Source organism: Semicossyphus pulcher, unplaced genomic scaffold (assembly GCF_022749685.1).
Source record: "Semicossyphus pulcher isolate SPU_LCO1_2020_fin unplaced genomic scaffold, fSemPul1.0.p SCAF_7, whole genome shotgun sequence".
Taxonomy (NCBI): Eukaryota; Metazoa; Chordata; class Actinopteri; order Labriformes; family Labridae; genus Semicossyphus; species Semicossyphus pulcher.
Genome location: NW_027211748.1, coordinates 12,701,879 through 12,724,100, shown reverse-complemented (window position 1 = coordinate 12,724,100; position 22,222 = coordinate 12,701,879).

Genomic DNA, 22,222 nt, shown 5'->3' with positions numbered 1-22,222 from the left:
TGGAGGATTTATGCTGGTGCATCAGAGACTACATGGGGCATTCTTTACTTAGTTATATTGAATAGAGCCGACTTCTCCACGCAAGTCCTGTCAGTTCTGCTTCCACATATCCCTGCAGGGCCAAAATACAAAGTGAAATCCCACACGGAGCCCTGTCGTCTTGTCTTCATCCCTTTTGGCAGAATCTCCACTTTCTTTGGCTATCTGCGGTTTATGCTATACGTCTCCCTTTCAGGCCTCTGTGCCCTAGATTCTCGTCTGACTGACTGTGATTCTCGCAGGCTAGAGGTGCAACTGTGAGTGGTACAAAGTGATTCTTTCCTTAAATCATAATATCATACTTTAAGTGTAATTAGCAAGTTGGGGCAGGTATAAAACACTTCAACACTTAGCTAAAACTATGAGAGTTTGCAGACTTAAAATAAGTAAGACTCAGACTCAGTGTTACAAATTTCTCTCATATTCTCATGAATGATTATTTTAACCCTTATGTGGCGAGTTTATTACTTGTTATTAAACTGACTCAATGAAATAAACTCTTTCAGGGTGATGAAGGAACCCAACATGAAGGGATGTTACTGTGAAGACATAACAGAATCTGTGTATGCTAAATTAGGTCTTTGCACGGCGCTAAAACTGAGTTGACAACGTTTCTCTGTTATCATATCACAGTTGCTAATCTAACATACCCACAAACAAGATATACTACTTCATTTCTAGTTATCCTTTTTACTGCTGTTTTAAAAAAACACAACTAAAAATACTATGAAAAACAAGTGAAGCTTTTTTCTCTCAACCGGAACAAGACAAATGTGCATGCTAGCCAGATCGAGATCTGTAGGCTACAACACCAGACGCTTTTGTCCACAGGGGCCACAAAAAGTTACACACATGAAAAGTTCCTCACAGCTGCTTTAACAAGAGCAAATTACCACCTATTAGTACTACTAGCTAGCAAATATTAGCAAAGATATTACAAGCATAGTCAGATATCCAGAAACGCCTTCTCACTTTCTTGCAAATAGTTGAATGAAAAGTTAATATTACTCTCATGACCTACTTTGACTTAAACCCTTTTGTATCCATATTGGACAGCAGGTCTTCCACATCTCCTCTCACTGCCCTCTTTAGCTCCATTTAGGTACCACTTTCATGTTTGTAAGCTAGCTATTAAGCTACAGCCTGTTAGCATAACAGCATAACATAGCTTAACAAAAAAGTTAAAACTCTTCTTCTTCTTTTTTTTTTACTTGTCCAGATTAAACAAAGAGGATACAGCATTTTAAAGAGTGAGCTATCCGGGTGCTAGGCAGAGCTAGCGTCTTCGGACAGAATCAAGCTAGCTGTTTCCCCCTTTGTACTAAGCTAAGCTAACAAGCTGCAGGCTGCTTTATATTGTACAGACATGGGAATGATATTGGTCTTGTCATGCATTTTTATAGATTTTTAATATATTTTTATTTCCTTCAATGTCATAGCTATACTTTTAGCACATTTCGGTGAAGATTCTCAGTACGGAAATGGTCGACAAATATCTTGGTAGCTTTTTTTTAGCACTTGAAACGCTTAGGAAGGCCATAAAAAGTAGTCATAGTGTTCCTACAATAAATGGCGGAGTATAAGAAAGACAGAACATGTGTTTAGTTTAAAATTCAATGGTACTTTTTGTGCATGCTATGTGATTTCTAACTTTGCTACCTGTGGGGCAGCCTGAGTATAATGAGACCCTGTCCGGCCCTATCTCTGCTCACTTCCTGGATTCAGACTAACTTGAAAAGGAATTAGAGATATCCTGCTCTCCGGACACAGCCTGCTGGAGAAAAAGATGAATGGTATTAAGAAACTGACTTCCAGTCCTTTAGAGGACAGGGGCTTTTGAGGAGAATAAAGTAATTTGAGATCCTCCTCTCCTCTGTGCTGTGTCTGTGATCATGTCTCTCTCACTCGCTTTCTCTCTAGTGATTATTTCCAGTCATCAAAAGGCAGCGTAGGGCCTGGAGAAAGCGGCTGTGGCCATCTTTCCCTCTCTCCCCGGGCTCTGCTTACTCACCACGAGTGAAGGTCAGTGGATGGACTCATTCACCTCGTCTTCAAATCATCAGCCCTCTCAGTGCTCGGCTCTACAGCACTACTGCTCCAAATGAATGTCCTAACTAAACACACTTATTACATGATATACTTTGTACTCTGGATTGAGTCTTTTTTCTATTTGCAGTCCTCTCTCTTGTTCTGTGTTGATCTGTAGGTAATGCTCTGTGCTGTAGGTGCCGCCTACCTTTATTGAAAAAGCCTCGTGGCCATTTTATGCCAGCAAGATAATTATAAATGTAACCCCTGGCAAAAAAGCAAAACACAACTCCCACATCTTTCCCTTGCCATTCCTCTCTCTCTCTCTCTTTCTCTCTCTCTCTTTCACTCTTTCTTTCTCTCACCCTCTCTCCCTCCCTCTCCCTAAGCCTCGGGAGCTGATTTCAAATTTTCAAAGATATCTCATAGTGAGGCTGTGAGATTGAAGGCTCATAAATACCTTTATTATAATATAATGGCCACATATTTCTAGCAATTATTTCTAGTGGAAAAATTAGTTCATCTGTGTGATGAATGTCTGCTCAGTCTCTGGGCTTTAAATGTTCTTAGATGGGCAATCGCTGGTAGGGTAATACCTCAAATGGACACTCACTGGTGGAATGATATGTTACAGTGGTTTTGCTTTGGACATTATAGTGCAAAGTAAAGGGTAAAACAAAGCGAGTCTAAATAGGAAAAGGACAGCTAAGCACCTTTACAGAGGGGTTCATAGGATTGAACTGAAGGCTCTTGCAAGAGAAATCCTTTTGTTTCTGCACCATATTAACACATAATCCTAACATCCACCAAGTTTTCTATTTTGCAGGAGCCCAGGGCGAATTGTAATAATCCACTTTTAATGTATTACAGATCTTAACCCAGTAAGGTTTGATAACCTCCACAACTGTTTATTAGTTCAGCCATTCAAGAGATATTTTGGCAGCAGCACCGTTTGTTGCATAGTGAGACAAAAGATGAAGGTGGATAACTAAAAACAAAACCCAACAATAGTCTTTTACAATCTCATGTGTAATAGAAGAGTTTAAAGAGGATCCGGAAATTCAGCATTGCACCTCCTTTAAAATAGGATGGCTTACACATGAAGAAAATAGATAGCAGTTAAAATTAATGGAGCAGAACCGGAGATATTCTGACTTTTAGTCCCTTGTAAGCTCCAAAAACAATCAGTGTTACTCTTTCCATTCTTAGAGTCTTCAGCTATGCTAACCACTCAGGGAGGCGGCACTGAGGCACAGCAGGGCTCTGTGCTAAATGCTAATGTAGGTTTTCAATGCTTACAATGACTATGCTAACATGCTGATGTTTAGCATAACCAATGTTTACAATTTGAGCTTAGCATATTAGCATAGCTGTATTGGAGAAACATGTCAGATGACCAAAGGGGGATGTGAATGTCATGGCAATCTATCAGTCTATCAAATAGCAATCAAGAAAAACAACCTACACTTCAACCATTTTCTAGCAACCGTGGATCTCTGTACAAAATTTGTTGCCAATCCATCTCCTGTAACTTTGACCTGTTGGTGGAGTTCCAGATGAAAAGTCATGGGCTGACCAAAGCTTCGAGGAATCATCCTCTGGGCACCATGACTAGCTGTACCAAATTTCATGGTAATTATAGGCCATTAATAGTTAAAGTGATCTCGAAGATTTTCATGTAAACAAATGTCTGTTAAGTCACTATCTTGCAGAAAAAATCCCAAGCGGTGCCCAGTTAGTGACACATTTTCCATCACCTAGCAGTGGTTGTTCTGCCAGAGAGGGTAGGAGGAGCTAAGCGGCTACTATGGCTGAACAATTCGATCGATGACTACAGATACAACTTAAAAAGTAAGTGAAAATCCAAAGAAAAAGGAACAAATTTGACGCTCAGATGAAGGCAAACAGTCTAAAAAGGAAAGCGACCGTCAGAGTAACAACCGGAGCCAACCGTGAACGCCACACATGCCACGCTGTCGCATCTGGGAAGTCTGCCCCCACAATTACCATTTATCGCCATGGGTGCCACCAAAGAAAACAAAACTCTACGAGAGTCTTCGAGATTACAGCTTCAATGAGATAAAAACAAAATCGTCATCCTGCCTGCGTTGTTTGAGGAGAAATCAGGGGAACACCAACATCACAAGGATTTATTCTCTGGGTACAAAATGCGACTGTATTGTTGCAGAGATATTTCAGCCTAAGCTGAACTGCAGTCCCTAAATTCAAGCTTGATTACTCAAATGATGTCACTTGTGTAATTTTGTAAGACTTGACTGTAAGCTTCTCAAGAGCCACAGCAGACAGGACACCACTCTGTTACATGGCTCTGTCTACATAAATGTATCCAGCACCTTGCTACAAACACACTACACTTTGTTGCCTCTTTGTAGATTAGACAGCAGACGGTAGACTTCACACACAAACCCTCATCAGACCCTCCTCATACCTCCTGGTGATTGGGCTGTTGTATGTGACAGTGCTCCTGGTGGAGGATTGGAGGTAGTGCGCCACAACAAGCTGCTTTCGCCATTGTTTATTTATCAGTCAGGCCTTGAGTTATGGTGCGCTTGCAGTGAGGAATTTTAGACCGGACTATGGTCGCTGCAGGCCCCTTGGCATACACTGTACACTGAGAGGGAATCATTTATATTCTACTCCAGAGGTAACAGAAGAACATGAGATTGGGAAACAGCTCAAACACCACTCTGCTTGTGAGGCTTTAGGCGCAGAAAAGTCAAGCTGCTTTTTTTTCTCCTCCTTTTTTTTGGGCTGCAGAGCATATTCAAGCAAGTTCTGTGTTTCTTTTCTATTTTTTTAAATAGTTTCCTCCTAATATATATGCTGTGCTAAGTTCATGGTCACACATTTTTACCCTGACGCCGTTTGGCTCAGTGGAAGGTGTGATGGAATTCAAGCTTTGGTGAAAATTTCAGCAGCAATGAGAGCTGACCAGTGAAGCTGCCTGTAAACGCTATAGGAGCCTCTTTGTAACCTGTGTTGAAGAAGCCCGCGGGGCGATTTAAGCCACTGAGATAATTGCAAATGTATCCTTTGGCGGAAACATCAGCAAACTCGCCCCATCCCTCACTCCATTCCTCTTTTCTCTCCCTCTTTCTCCTGGATGAGAATTAATAAGGGCTACCTATCGTTGATTAAAAGGTCTCCACTGTACTGTATTGCTCACCGGTAGCAGCCTTTCACATGGGCAGACCTGCATGTTCAGAGAGCTCTAATGATTCTGGAGCTTGCCATTCGAGGGCCACCCATCCATCATAGCGGTGAGGCCAGCGGCTTTATTATAATACAGAGGACAGACATGCTCCGAGGCTATGTGGGACACAATAGAGGTCTTTCAACAGACCTATAAATACATGATCTGTCAGAGTTGCTGTCCTGAGGGCGCTCTCAGCCAGGCTCAAGCCCTCCGGTCGGCCATCACTTATGCTAAGATATGCGCCGGCCCCCGGGCTAAGGCTAAGGCTCAGTTCATTTCAGCCCCTCATCAACTACCACATTCTACCTCCAGCCATGAGAATAAATAAGAACAAGATGAAAAAAAAAGTGATTCATTATGATGGAGAGCGAAAACCTTAACAAAACAAACAAATGGAGGGAGTGAAAACAAACAGCGATAGCTTGCTTTTGACTCTTGGCAGGAGCATCTGAAAATCTGTTGCTGGTATAACGTGGCGGGATTTTTATCCAAAGAGATTTGAATGCTGGGAGAAGGCTGATTATAAGGCTTACATGCCAAGATGTTTTGTTGTATCACTGCTCAGAAAGTCGTCTCACTAAGTAAAAGACTTTTGGACGGATGTCAGTTCACGCGAAAAGCAGACGGCGGCTGCTTCCCGTCATCTTTCCCCTAAATATGACATTTTTCAAAGTACATTCTAAGTGATATATGCAGCTCCTCCTCCTCTTCTCGCTCCGCTCCTCACCTTATCTCAGGTGAGAATCTCCTTTCACTGTTGCCTCGGAGCCAAGATCAGCAATCTGGGAGTTGGGGTGTGTTTCTCTTGGAGATTAGTGTGGATGGAGGCTGTTGCATGTTAGAATAATAAACAGGTGAACACTTCAACTCTGCATAATTCTCTATCTCTGTGCCACCTTAATGTATTAAAATCGTATTCTTCCTCGGGGCATAAAAAAAACCCAGCAGCAGATTATGTCCAGGGCACGGCGAGAGGAAACCCAATGACAGATCTCAGCGATCGCCCGGGCAGGAGGATGCTTTTTATCACGCTGTTCTCACCAGAATCCTGACAGTAAGCAGGGTGTGATTCAAAGCTGTTTGAATTGTAAGTGTTGCTAATGTTTACACGGGGACACACTTGACTGTATCTGCAAACAACACCTTACTCCAAACACATGTTCACGCACCAAACGCCCAAGTTCTTCCTGTTGCCATCCAGAGCGTAGCCAGCCCCCCTCTTTTGACTACTCCAAGGGTTATTCCGGTCCCCTTGACAGTCAATGCCAGGTAGGGGGTAGCATTCATAATGGCTGGTGTTCTCAGCGTCGTTTTTTTTATTTTTAGTGCCCCCTCCGTTCACACACACATGCACACAACAACGCCCCCTGCACCCGTCTCATCAACCCCCCAGCGCTCCCTCCCCAACTCACTCTTCTTCTTCTTCTTCTTCTTCTTCTTCCCCCAGATCTCTCTTTGCCACAGCTGCTGCCTCCTAGCCTCGCCCGCAGCCTTCAGGAGGCTTCCCAGCTCCCTCTCTCCTTTTCCCTGCAGCCAAGAAGGAAAAAGCAGGCAAAGGAGGGAAAATAAAACTTCAGGCACACCATGCAAGGCCATCTGGGTAATCTTGTTCAAAAGGCTTGAGGTGATAGCTGCAATTTACACAGGCAAAAAAAAAAAAGAGAAAAAAGAACAGACCTCATTTCCATACCTAGCAGCCTCAAGGAGATGAAATTGAATAAACTAAGAATTAGAAAAGAATTACAGTAAAACCAATACGGAATATTCAACATTAGTTCATTTTGTCCTTGTAACACCCCCCTCTGCACACACACACACACACACACACACACACACACACACACATCTTGTGATTTACTAAGAAAGGGAACAGTTGGGCTGACATGAAGGTGCCATGGACAACTAGCAGAGTGCCTACACACACACACTCACACAGCCCCACGTGCAGACACACACAGCCGAGGGGGGAAACAATATTTGCGATGAAAGCAAATCAAACTGAAATCCAACATGTTAAAGTCAAGTTGATTAGTGTGAAAATGTAAAAGCATCCTCAACTGGCATATCCCACAGTCATAAAGATATGTTAATTTGCAACTTAATGGCTGAGAGCATAATTTTGCTTATATAAACCTTGAAACATGCTGCATTTTTTGAAATGTGCCTTAATTTAATGAAGTAAACACCACTGCAGAAACAATAAATGCCCCAATTAAAGAACAGGCATGAAGAGAAGTGTCTATTTCCCATTTTGCCCCCGCGGACATATGTACCCAAGCGTGTCTGTGCATTTACCCACACGCACAAGAAGCATATGCATCGTGTGCAGCTCATAAACATCATGCCTTCCCTTTTCACATTAGCATATGCGCCGTGTTGTTAGAGATGTAGGTTATCTGGTGTGAGATCCAGGCTACATGTTTATGGCAACATCACTGAGCAGGCATGCGGCTGGGATGGTATGGTGTTTCTGTATAATTGGTACATAATCCAGTCCGGGTTGCCATTCATAATCGTATGCATGTGTAAGAACATATTATGCGTTAAAAAGCAGGATGCACCGCGCTCTATTCTTCCTTCCTTCTTTCTTCGCCCGTGTCCCTGAGTCTGTATGTCATCTGGCCTGCTTCGCACCCCTGGAGGGCATTTCCCATCAGGCTCGCTGTGCTCCAATGTGTCTCGACAGACCTGATGTGATCTGAGTGGCTGACGGGTTTGTCCCTGCTGCCCGCTGTCTTTTCTCTTCCCTTGCTACACTCACACATGTGCCGAAGAAACACACAACCTGATGCGGGCTGACTGGAGTTTGCACCTCCTGTGGAAAAGCCTCCAATCAGTACACTCGTAATTATCCCCTGCACCAAATATGTCCGTGCACGCTACCTCACGACAACAATCTTTAGCCTTGTCTGCACGTCTACGTGCTTCACTTCTACTTCATATCCATTTGATTGTGTGCATAAATGTGAACGTTCAATTATGAAACCCCGCTGGAGAGAAACAATGCCCTCTTGGTTCAGTAGCCATCTTACACACACACATACACACTGTTGCCTGAGGGGATGCAGAGAGAGTGGGGGTTGGATACCATAAGACTAGGGCATCAAACTGGGGCTTAGAGACAGAGATATACCAACTGGAACCTTATACCTACAGGGTGTGTGTGTGTGTATCTACAGTATGTGTGTGTCTGCGTGCATCCTTGTGCTTACACAGACTCACATATGGAGGATGCAAGTGCCACACTGAGTGCCGCATAGGGGGAATACAGTTTGTGGACGATCTGTGTGTGTATGTGTGTTTGAATGTAATCTAATTGCTTACTAGTGGAGGACAAAATTGTTTAGCCTGCAGGTAAAAGTGCTGATGAGAACTGGTCTGATATCTCAATCCACCAATCAGCTGTGCAGGGCCGACGCACTAGCTTTAAATCTTTCACGTGCTAATGCTATATGTTAGCATAACATTTTTTGCATGTTGAATTTGGTTATTTGTTGTTTTTCCTTCCTGAAACGGACAATGAAAATTGGATGGTTTAAAGTCGGTGTTTTCAAGTACAGCAGCAGCAGAGCATCAGCCTTTTAGCCTTTAATTAAAAAAAGATCAAGGCGATTTTTATTGATATTTCTCTGCACACTTCAGGCGCAGGACTATAATGCCCCCGAGTTCCACAGTAATGTTTTCTTGATCAATGATTAACTACCTTAGTCGGGGTCTTAGATCACCTTTAGGTGCTTCTCGCAAGCTAGTTTGTCTTGCAGCTAAAATGAGCCACAACACTGAGGAAATGGCTGCAGAAATGGCTCAGGGAGGACGGTGACGAAGCAGTGTTATTACCCCGCTTGTGTCCATTCAAGCAGCACGAGTCGAGTGTTTGCTTCAACTCAAGGTGAAGGTACAATAAGGCAGGTGCCTTCTATTGCTAATTTGCTCTCAGTGAATATTAGGAGGAGAAAGACGGCTTAGCTTCATGCTCAAACGTCCTCACATGAATAATATCGTGGCTGTACCGCTTTAAGATGACACATAAAATTGGCCGTTTCTGACATGATGTTTGGACACTGTCAACTCGCAAAATTCTTCCTTCAAAAGCCCAAGGACATAAACGCCATTTTGGAGGGGGCAAACGTGACCCTTATGCGCTCTGTGATCATTCTAACCGACTCGCCGACAGGAGGGGAGGGGTCTCAGGAGGGCCACGCAGGTCAGGAGTCACTCGAGTCATGTGACGACCCCCGGGTGTTGTTGGGAGTGACAGGGAGACGGAGAAAGCAGAGCTGTGGCGAAGCTGCGAGCCCACGGGTGAAAAGGAGGTCAGTGGCCACAGGAAGCAGTGCAAAAAGTGCCCAGAGCTACTGTCCTTAATGAGAGCTCATCCCCTGGGGTGGATATCCCAGCAGCCTAACTGCCACATGAAAAACTAATCTATAAAGAGTGCTGTGGGCGCGAGAGAGCAGCCATTTTCATGGTCCATTCCCTAAGCCAGGAGCCATCTTGTGAGGTAAACAAACCAAGTATAAAGATGTGCACCTGGGTACGAGGCCACTGTCACTCTGTGCTCTGCGAGTCTTTAATATTTTAGGTTTGAAAGATCTTGACCTTTTGCGTCTCAATAGGGGCCTCCGTCTTCAAAAGCGTTGTAAATTGATTTATTAATAAAGTTTTGCTGCTCAGAAACAGAGGTTAATAAAACAGGAGGCCTATAGGGCGAGCAGGGGGAAATACGTTTGAAAATAAACTTTGAGTAACTCATTAGATTAAGAAAATTATAAGAATAATAACCCAGAGCGCAGCCCGGGGAGGGAAATCTCATTAACAGGTTTTTCGATTCCTTCCTTTCAATACATTTGTTAAAAGTGCCAGGGAGTGTTCAATTATCACCCGCCCTCTCACCTCCGAGACACGGGGTGACAAGAAACCCCAGAGAAAGCTGCGGGGCTGGGGAGGGGCCGTGCAACACAAGAGCACACATATCCACACGCGCACACACACGGTTTCACTTCAGTCCCCCCTGAGTAATGGGCTTTCTGACCATTTGTTTAATACTGTCAACAAACAAGACAAGAGCTGGAGGGCTGCTCAGGAAATGCAATCGCACTGTTGACTGAGTTTGAGCGCATGAAATGTACACACACGTATGAGCTCTATATACATGTCCGAGTGTTTTTAACAGATCTAAGATACTAAAGAAACTTTCATCCAGCAGGGTTTCATAAAAGCAACGCCCCACCAAAGTTTCCTTCTTTCATCTGTTTCCAATCTTCCCATGAGCCTCTGGGCTACATCCTTAAGGCAGGAGGTTTGGAAGGCTATATTTGCTCTGGAACCATTTACCGTACCCTCCTCCTCCTCCTTCTCCAGACATGGCAGTGCGCCCGCAGGGGGCTGCTGCTCGGCCCACCTAGAGTGCTGTGTCTCCACCCAACCCCCCTCTGGTGGTAGTCACCAACACTGTACAGCACTGGTTCGTGCCTCGCAGGCCTCCGACTACAGCTACGGCTTGGAAAGACATCACAATCTGGAGATCAAGATTGAATAAAGCCGGCTTCCAAACAACACTTTTGATGGTGCAAAGCTGCGAGGATGGATTTGAAGCATATGTGGACAATTGAAGCTTGACCACAGCTATGTTCTGGTTAGCCTTTCACTATTTACAAGCCAGATTTTTAAAAGAAGAGATGAGACGCTGGGTAAAAGAAAAAAGTTATGCTCCACACTGTATTACTCCCATGTTTATTTCTGGTACCAACCGGCTAACAGTTTCATGGCAGCAACACCTGGAGCTAACACCTCTTGCCAGCTAATATTCCTTTAAATAACTTTCAAGATCCATGCAAAGAGGGTGTAAAATGGACTCGTAATTATAATAACGAAGACTGCTAAGTCGATTCCTAATTAAAAAGTAAGACTTAAGTTGAGCCATATGTGCTCAGGCTGCCATGACGTGCCAAATTCTGCACAGGCTAAAAACTATTTATATTGCACCAGAAAAAACTGTATAATCTAAAGAGTTTTTGCTTTTGCTAAGATTCTTTTTTTGCACTATTAAAGATGATGGAATAGACCCCCATCTGGTCCCGAGGTAGGACTTAATTGTGACATACAGATGCAAATCAAATCAAAACCTCTGGAAAGATAGATATGAATGTTCCTTTGGTAAGAATGTGATTAAATAACACACTGTGGATACAGATGTGTTATGACTACTTGGTGTATTTAAATGCAATGTATATGTGTGGCTGTTCTTATGCAAACAGGGAAGATGATTTGCAGATAGGTATAAAAAAAACAATCTCGTAGCCAAAGGCAAAAGAGAAGTCATTTCTTTTCCAGCCCTCCAGCAGCAAACCTGGCGTCATTTATTTCCATCTCCGTTGCCTCCGCAACTGTTGAAACTGCAGCATATGCTCGGCTTGTTTCATTTAGATCCAATGGATTGGCATTTGGTGTGACAGAGGAAAAGAGAATAAGTGAAAAATCAATCGTTTGAAAATGGGTTTTCATCAGGGAGACAGTGTCTGATGTTGTGGTAAGTTAAAGTACAAGGGCACACATTGGAGTTGATGCAAAGCACCACAAAGCAGGACCAGACAGTAGCTATGTCTCAGCTCAGGGGCTGCAACCTTGGAAGGACGCAGACTACAAAGGATGTTTCATCCGTAGCCTGTGTAGACCGCTAAGGCCGAACTGAAATGTGACGATCTGGTCTATGGAGGATTTCCTGTTTGTGTCAATAGCTGTTCTCGCCCTTACCCTTACATCATAAAACCCCACCATGTTGCCTAGCAACATGTAGCTAGCCTGCTAACTAGCTAACATAACTAACGTCACAGCTTGCTAGCTATTTGAGTTGAAACAAAAAACGTACTTTTAAATTGTAATCCTTGGCTTCAGAGGCCGACATCTGGTTTGAATTGGCATGCGATGAATCTCTAGATACGGGGAAAATGAGGAAGCATTTATTGGCCACATTAGCAAGAAAACTAATAGCAATTGGTGACCTACAACTGCATATGATCCAAGCTATAGGTGTGGCTTTGCCTCTGACGCATCGCTGTAGCCCACCAGTGAAATGTTACTACAGGTAGCGGCAACGTAGACCACAAAAACGGTAATTGATTCATTTGTTAGCATCAGGCTGTGACTAGGGAGGACACTGTGCTTGGCTTTAGCTTGTAGCTAGCTGCTACAGCCTGTTAGCTCCCACATGAAGCTATATCTTTCACATACTAATACTGTGGACGTGAAGATAATGTTTATAGGCATACGATGTGCACATATTGTTCATGTTACATTTTAGTGAAAGCAATTGTTGTTTAACACTTTTTAGCTCCAAGGCCGATATGATCCACCCCGCTTCAGTCACCATTGTTTGAAGTACACGAGGAAGCTGGAAAAAGATCCAAACAGTGACACAGACACCCCACGGCCAACTAATGTTTTAGCAGTGTAATTGCCAAGCCACATAGAAACATCAGCATACTAGTATTAATGCGTGCGTACAACTGAGTAAATAAGGCCTTAACCAGCGGAACACTAACTAAAAATAGCTAAATGGAATTCTGCCATAAATGATCCTATCATTTGCAGTTTGTTTCCTGCTGTGGCATATCAACATATATTTAATGAAAAAGGAATACTTACAGGGAAAGACACTGATAACATCTGCTATTTTGACATTAATGCCACATACAGACGACGAACTCTACTTTATTTTTTGGTCTCTTTTTCATACATCTACTTTTTGTGTGCAGTTTCAGTTTAACACTTGTTTGGAAAATTCTAATTTGAAGCCCAAATCATAGAAGGGAAAATAAACAACACAAAATTGACTGAATATAATTAGAAGTAATAGTTTAAAAGCCACAAACTAACTACTGTCACTGTTTGGATATATTGATATAATATCAACTGAAGGTTAGCATAACACTTTAATAGCAGCAGAAAAAAAGATTATATCAGTTATAAAGGAATAAAACCTCTAACTTATTGTGTGGTCCAAAAGTGAAGTGAACTTTCGTTGCCTGTAGGCAGTGACATTAATGTGTACCAATGACTGTATATAAAGATGATAACGCATCTCCATCTGCTCCTATTGTACATAATTGATGCCAATTTACCCCCATGACAGGCGCTGCCATCTTGCGCTGGTGAGGTAATTTGGAGCCAGAGCCGTGCAGTAGATCAGCGGGTGGCACCGCCATAGCCACTTTCGCAAACCAAAACACACAATATACAGAAAATACCCCCAGCAAGGATCTCGCACGTCAGCTTATTTAACAGCAGAACAGCTTCTTGTGTTGGTCTGAAGCAGACGTTCACAGATATGTAAACTTCAATGACTGTAGTGATTGTTTTAGTTACGTCTCCTCTCACCGTTCCTCCTCCACTCTGTTAATCCGGAATAGATCAGCTACAGGAGCCGTATTGGTCAACAGAGCTGTCAATCATCCTTTTTACAGCATCAAATAACTAATTAAAAATAAACTTGTCAGAAAAATGAACACTTGGACGTAAATCAGCACGATAAGAACTAACTATAATGACAGAAACCATGTTTGAGAAACATTTATTTGACGTGTATTTTGATTTTATAGTTTGACTCATGTCCCATCTGTGAACATGGAGGAGGCGGGTTTTATGACCTATACTGCAGCCAGTCAGCAGGGGGCGCTCGAAATGTTTTGGCTTCACTTTTAGGGAGCTGTCATGTCATCCATCTTTTTATACAGTCCATAGTTTAGACAAAAGTCATACTTGCTTCCATTGGCAAGTGTAACTGGCAAGTGTAAAAGTGGCCTGCACTGACTGAATAGCGCCCCCTAGTGGAGAAAAGAGTTTATGAGTTACATGACCTTTTCATTGTGTGTTTCACTAAAAAATAATAAAGATATATGTCAGACGCTGACCCGACAAACTATTCTTGCTCTGTATATGCTACAAACAAACAATTATTCCCTGACGAAAACATTTATTTGTGTCTAAAATAGAAGAGAAAACGCACAAACTGAGCTGAAATGGGTAATGATGCATTCATGAGAGAATGTAGAGCAAAAAAAACGCAGGCGTACACATACACACACGGCACACACACACAAGCAGAGTCAAAGTTTTAGTGCCTAGTTTTGATTCAGCTCTTCATTAGCCACAGGGCCCGACTCCGGTTAGCTCCAGTATTAGGCTCAATTAGAACAAGATCCAATTAGAGGGCTCCTTTCCCCTGGGGCAAGGAGAGGCAGGAAATGGAGACTGAGAAATGTATAAGTCGACAACATGCGGACACAGCCAACATAAACAAACTTACTTTGTTGATCTCTGCTGTTGCTACGCAGGAGTCCTCTGGGAGTTAAAACCCTGCTAGTCTAAGCTATGAGATAAAACAAAATAAAAAAAAGCCCCGCAGCTAAACATGAACTCTGTGAACACAAGGGCTCCGACACCATGAAGGGAACGTCTGGGCCCAGAAAATGAAAAGCCCACAGGCGTTTTCCATTTACAGCTAAAAATCCAGCACTAGCTCCTAGCCAGGGTTAGTATCAGACTCTCAAAATGAACACTTACACTACGGGGGGAACAAATGAGTAGCTTTCTATTGTCGCTCTATTAAATCTGTCGGTTAATAGACATATACCTTACTACTGACAGAAATCAATAATGTACAATAAGATTAAGGGCAGGGACGAAAGAGGGGGGGAAAAGGAAGGTATAATTGGAGAAATAAAAGGAAAAAAAGACAAAGTGTGTGATTGTGAGCGCAGTATTTCTGTCCTCCTATCAGTATGGTTGGAGGTGGTGATGGCGGCAGTGTTGTGTGAGCTGTTTGGGCTTGCCCTTGCCTCGGGCCTCTAGTGTTCCTCCCCCAGGCGGCGTGTGAGGGAAATGGTGTGTGGTGCGAGGGTAAACCTTGACCTGCCTGCCAGGAGGCTGCACACGGAATGAAATGAGCACAAACAAAGCGGGGGAGAGAGAAGAGGAAGAGGAGGAGGAGGAGGAGGTGGAGGTGGAGGAGGGGTGTCAGGCAGCAGTGGAGGAGGTATACGGCTTTACTTGTATCGCCGCTACACCTCTTTTTTTGTTGTCCTCTGATTTGACTCCGAGTGGCAGGACACACACGGCGCATCTTCGGCGCACACACACACACACACACACGTCTCTGCTCTGATTGGGGGGTGCTCAGGTGTTGTGGGTGGCATCCTGGTACGCTGTGAAGATGGAATGTGAAATGTTGCGTTTCCCTTCATGCTTTGCCAAGTTGTGTCTCAGGGAAAGATGGAAATCCCATTATGTCACATGCCTAACTTGGCCCCTCCAAACTCTGAAACTCATTTGTGAAATTGGGTTCAGGTCTTAATGAGTTGCAAAGTGCTTTTTGGTCTCGTAAGTCTGGCAGCGGATATATTTGTTCAGACGGAGGAGAATGTGCTGATTTTAAGTTAACTTTGTCACTAACTATCAACCTGAAAACCTCAACTACCTCCTCTATTCTTATTTTGTCTTAGAGTCTGTGCTGCATTTGAAGATATGACAATGTGTTCATCTTTGTCTCAGGAGGATTAAATAAATTAAAATGCATTATCGCTGTAGAGCAGCGTGTTGACAGAAGTGTGTACGCCGCATCACCCTGCTTACCTGTGAAAAAAGCCCAGTGAAATCCATTACATACTTTAGAGACAACTCATGAATGGAATAATTAGCACAGCATGCTTTCCGCCCGGCTGGAAGTCTCTCTCGATAATGAACAAAGGAAAGGAAATTAGCTTTTGTCTCATAAAGTCACAACTTCAAAGATCCCTGCCATTGCATTAATACAGCCATAGCCTGCAGCGGCGTGGCAGAGAATAAAATAAGCACTCTCACTCAGACCCCATTCCTATCAAGGTCTTTCTCAGGACAAATACAGCGCTTGTCTTTCAGAGACCACACATGCTGGACCAGATCGGTGAAATATTCAGCCAAGCCGGCTCTTTAAAAACAGTTAAACAGCCAGTTTTCTTTTGGGATTCTGACACAAAACATGGTTTCCATTACCAAAATAAATAATTCTCCAGGTGTAACACCGTTTCTGTGTATTCTCCCTCCGTGCAGCTGCATGTACACTTAATCACATCAGGTCAACACTTTGGCCCGGGGCTTCCCAGCTGTGGCCTGGGCGACCTGCGACCGTCGTCTCGCCTAACTGCTGCTGCAGTCAGCTGCCCTCAGGAGTGTGAGTGGTACACTGATCTGGTGCTGGGTCATGCGGCCTGGCATTACTACATTACAGCACATTAAAAAAAAAAGGGGGCCTTCGCTGCCTAGTGTTTGCGGTGGAGCTGACGCGATCGAGGGTGACGGATGCTGTTTAGGTCACAAATTGAATCAATATGAGGGGGTTTTCCAGAAAGAATCAACACAAAACTAGCTTTAATATGTCAGTGTTTTTGTTATCACTGCTGCAGAGTGAAAAGGAAGCAGCGCTGAAGACCAGGGCGAGGCAAGTATTGTCCAAGGCACTCTCTCCTCGCTATCTGCACCTTTATCTGCCAGGATCAGTTGTTAGTGCTGGCAGTTTTCCTCTCCTGTCCTCTGGAGAGAGGTGGCTCTCAGCTGGAGAGAGGCGCCACAGGCTATGCACTGTCTCCATTGTGTGCAGAGACACATGGAGGACTTGAGAGAGACCCAGTGCAGGTGCAGAGAGAGGAAGAGTGAGAGGGAACACACCTGAGGGGGTTGATTTTTTTTTTTTTTTCCGTCACAGAAGTCGGGCTTGTTTTTAGACGGGCCTTTTAGGTGCAGGGACATTTGTTGTGGGGAGGACAGATTTACTGGAGGTACACTAGACTGGAGGGAGAGAGGGGGCCTTCAGTTAAGATGTTTCTGCTCTTAACTGCCACAGACGTTTGGATACAGACGCAGGATGCCAGAGTGAATAACATTTCAGCATTGAGGACATAATGCAGGGCCGTGTTACAAAAACAATCATATGAATTCAATGATTCAAAGCAGCACTTATGTTGAATGCACTTACAGTATGATGAGGCGTGAGGCTTGATCATGCGTGAGGTTATATCCCTCCCTTCAATCCCAGGGTCGGTCTCTGCGCACGGACAGGACACAACAAGCAAACCTCACCGCAGACTGGGAGGTTTCCTGTGAAAGTGATCCTTTTGCTAACTGTTTGTTTAAAAGCTGACAGGCTACAAGAGTCTCGGTGACAGCATCTATTCATCTCAGGGTGTCAGGCGGAGAGAAAGAGGGTAAGAAGAAGGGATAAAGAAGCAGAGGGAGAGGAGGCGTAGGAAGAGAGATGGTGAGAGCGAAACGGGGAGTGTTGAGCTTTAACAATAGGCTACGTTTACCTTTAGCTTTGAAACATCTTCAGATCATCCTGGTTGCAATTTCACAAATTCATCTGGCGAGTGACTGGATGAGCGCTGATGTTTTCATCACTTTGGTTTTAATTATATGTCTCACTCAGCACAGTCTTCCTTCTACTCGGCTAATTTAGATTGAGATCCTTCCAGGCTTTCCCCTATCTTTCATTTCCCTCCCCTTCTTCTCTCCTCTCTGCATCCCATCAGCCCCTTTGTAGAAAAAAAAAAAGAGGAAGGGAAAAAAAAAAACCTTCATGTCTGTGACTTTCTTGCCCTCCAGCGTATGAAGCCCTCTTTTATTTTGATCATCGCAGCACAATGGATTCATGCCATTCTGGCAACTTTATTCAGTATCAGCCCAAATTTACATACTGCTTAACAAGTTTGTGCGTGACTGTTGATGCCTCTGATCAAAGTGCTTTTGGAAATCTTTCTCATCTGATTTTTTTCCCTGCCCTTCATTTCAAATGCATGCTGCAGACAGGCATCTTTAACTCAGGGGCAAAGAAAGGTAACCTTAGTGCTGCACAAGCCCAAATGTCATCCAACAAGGAGGGCTCATGTCCCGGGGATAAAGATAATGTAATCTAAGCAGTATACAGTGTGCGACTGTGTGTCTTTGAGTGTGTGTGAATCCATGCTCGCCTCAGTGTTTGTTGCAGGCTTGGGTTTGGGGGCGGAGGGAGACAGGGGATGACAAAAGTCAAAGCAGTCATGTGTCATTTTCGGTGCTGAAGGGCTGGGACCTGCCTGCAGGGCTGTCCTCTCTGTCAGACGCACTCACATATCTGCGCTCAACTCTCTCGCTGTCTCTTTTTTCTTTCGCTCGCTCCATCTTTCTCTCTGTCTTTATTGAATGCACGCGCAGATTTGCAGCTGCACTAGAACACGCAACAATTCTATGCTCTTAGACCGACATTCGCACCATTGACGTAATATAAGGCATGCATTTTAAGCACGAAACATCTGCTTCAGATTTAAAAAAAAGCAAGCAAGCAGGGAAATCTAAATTACTGCATCTTGAGCACAACTGCCAGAGCAAAAACACTGGTAGAGACGTGATTTGCACCGTGACAAGTGATACAACATGCAACCACAACACTGTGAGGGTGCAAGAGGACGAGCAGGAAGACGTTTCTGACAAAGATCAGGTTGTAAATCAAGATATCAGAGGCCACGCTACAAACCAACGGCCCATGAAATTCCTGTGGGGATGGGAGAAGAGGCAGCACAGAAACTGCTCTGTGTAGGAGCCCAGTAGCCTTCATTTACAATAACACAGTCCGTTCGTAAATATACGTGGCTAGCAGAGCAAACAACAGAATTGAGAACATTAAATAACTGAGAAAGAAAAATGGATTCAAAAATACAATGAGGAGAGGGTGTGGGTGGAAAGAGAGGAATCGTGGGAATGCAAGATTGCACCTCCCTCAGGCAATCGAATTATCCTATGGGCTGATGGTTCCTCCTTATGCGTCGGCTGACATTTTCCTGTAACCCCATCCCGAGTAATGCTATGTGATGTGTGTGACTGGCTTCTGCCACGGCCCTGAGAGGCCACGGATGCTGCAGGCCATTTGCTTTTGGCCCCGCAGCATCCTGGGAATTGTTTATTTTAGCTCTGTCTGCTCCTTTTTGCCTCTCAGTCTCATTTCGCTTTCTCTTTCCTCGTCTCTCCTGTTCTCTCTTCCTGGCCCAGTGGTGTCTGCTTTCAATTAGAGGAGGATGCACTTGTATTCTTCTGTGAGACAAAACCCCTGACAGGTGACTCTTGAGGGGTAACTAAAAACCTCGCCTTTAGTCTCCTCACACAAACTGTTAGTATAGCAGCACCTTTCAGGGGACACAAAGGTAGAAAAAAAAAAACACCACAGGAGCTGTCGGTGGTGTGTGTTACTCAACTGTATATGTTGCTGTGTGCGATGATGATAAGAGTGGAGGGTGTGTTCAAGAAAAGGAGTGTTAAAAATCAAGATGTGCTGTGTGTAGTGCATGTGTGCGAGAGAGAAAGAGAGAGGGGGGGGGAAGAGATTTAAGGACAGAGGAGATGAGATGTGTGATATGAGATAATAGAATGATATTCAAAATGTATCCCTGCAGCTACAAGTTAAAAGAGAACATTAAAAGAGAACATATTTTGATCGCTTATGGATATGTAAGCCAGCGCACCAAAATGCCCAAACTTTCCTTCATACTGCTGCAGAAACCCTGAAGGGCATAAGTGGAGGCGGCCCAATCCGCTATACTCCAACAGTGTATGTGTGGAACTGTCAACATGTGACAAGCAGAAAAGGGACAGTGTTGAGAGCGTAGCCTTTTATGACCCAACACACTTTGACAGCTTGGCCATCGCTCGAGGACACGAGCAATGTTGCTTTTTCATCTGACAATTTTTAAGCAAAACAACTCTCCCTCGATGGATTCGATTGTTCACAGAGCCTTTGTGGCTGCGTGTTAAAGCACGGAGACAAAAACATGTCAGCGGCCCGTAGATTCTGCTCGCTGTTCGCTAGAGGAGGCATACTGTCAATCTGGAGGACAAAAAGTGAGATGAAAGTGGAAAGCGATATGATGGAAACACTGCTTTTATGCAACACTGCGCTCTGCTGGCGGAAGGTGAGAACACCTTGAGGACTCAGCAGCAGGAGCGAGACAGTCTTAACAGAAGACTAATGTAACCTTCGCTCCCCGGGGATGCAGATGTCTGTGTGCTTTTACCCTTGAAGCAGTTGCCTTATTTGGACCTAAGGACATTCTGCACTGACAAATTTTAAACATCCCAGGAGGGGCACGCTTTAAAATATGGCCACAGGGTGGCACATTAGAATGACAAAAATGTAGATCCTCAAAGTGAAATCTGCCTGTGACTTGGTAATCAGCTACATGAAGGAGTAATGGGTGTTGTTAGAAGAGGGGCAGACTATCTGTGCTACATTCAACCTCATACAAAAGCAGATGTGAAGTGTTTGTTCTATATTAGCTACAATGTGAGAACACACTTTGTTTATGTGCATGACGGATCAAGAGAAAAAGATGTGGGCACTGTTTTTTCAAAAATCTGTTGTGTGTTCACAGTAATACTGGGTCTGCTGTGTGTACGTGCAATAGGCCTGTGAGCTCTCTGTTTGTGTGTGTGTGTGTGCATACAAACAATGCACTCAGTCGACAGCCCGCAGCAGTGTGCATTCTTGCTTGGAGAGTACATTTCCTCGGGCCTCGTTCCTCCGTCGATGACCTCTGGTGAAGCCATTATTTTCTGCATTAATGATGAGCAGCAGCCAGCGATGAGAGAGATGGACTTTGTCCTGAGGCGCAGTAGCGCTGATTATGGGCAACAACAATGCCAGCACAAAAAAAAAAAAAAGGGAAAGAAAAAGAAAACTCTTCCCACAAGCAGTTCAAAAGACGAGGAGTCTTAGAGGCAGCACTGAATAAGCTGCTGTAGCTCTATTGACAAGATGGAACAGATAACCTCTGTAGCTGGAGGATTAGCCGGAATAAACTTTATTAAAGTTTACCTATAGCGTCTTTTGTCATTCAGTGGATCAACAGCCTGATCGGCAATGAACCAGTGGCTGTGACAAGATGGAAATCTTATCAAATTCTGACATGAAGAACATGCAACAATAGGCTTATGTTTGAAATAACTGAGGGGGCGTCATATTATTTACACAGCCCTCCAAGGGTTTGATGACATCATGTATAGGAGGAAATATCAGAGGCTTAATTGATCCTCCGACACCGGCCCAAACACCGACCTATAAGACTCACAAACAAGACAAATTGCAGACAAAGTGCAATTGCTCTAGTCAAGGCAGCCAGGGCACCCACTCAGGAAATCCTGGCTTGGGGAGATGACTCTAAATGAAGGACTTTACCATTCACCATTATGTCTTTGGTGAGAGTCAGAGGGAACCCCCGGGGCTCTTCAGCACAGCACGGCACAACTTTTCAAAGGGCTCCAGATTAAAGTCACTGAAAGTTCCCACTGGGGTCTGAGGCCAGGATCCCATTAAGCAGCCCTACCACACCGCCGGCCATAATTGTGTCGTTGAGAATTCAGAGCAGCGCTTGCTTGATAAGCGAATTTAGGGTGAAATAAAAAAGGAGAGGCAAAAAAGGGGGTCTCGCTGGGCCACCATTAGACACTTCATTCGCTCATCACTAATTTGTTTTAAATGACTGAGGGAGAGGTGAGCACTTTATAAAGCAATTGTAGATACCTTCTTTTTTCCCCATTTCCAGGTCTGTGCGACAGAATGCTGATAAATGAAAACTGCACTTTACAGCCACACACACTTTACTGCCGCTGGTGGTGTTTTAAACTGTAGTTATCTTTATCGCAGCACTTGCTTTGCAGTAGGATAATCAATAAGGAGGGGAGACAAAAAAAAGGTAGGAATCCATTCCTCTGCTTTTTTTTAAGTCCCTGTACTCTCCTCTTTAGGAAACCATTCATTTTACCACTAAGGAAAGAATATTACTTTTAAAACTTCAACATAGACACTACCTAGGAAAGACTTTGGCATATGGCATACGACAGGCCCCGTTTTGAAACCTGTTTTATGAATAACATGAAAAAGCA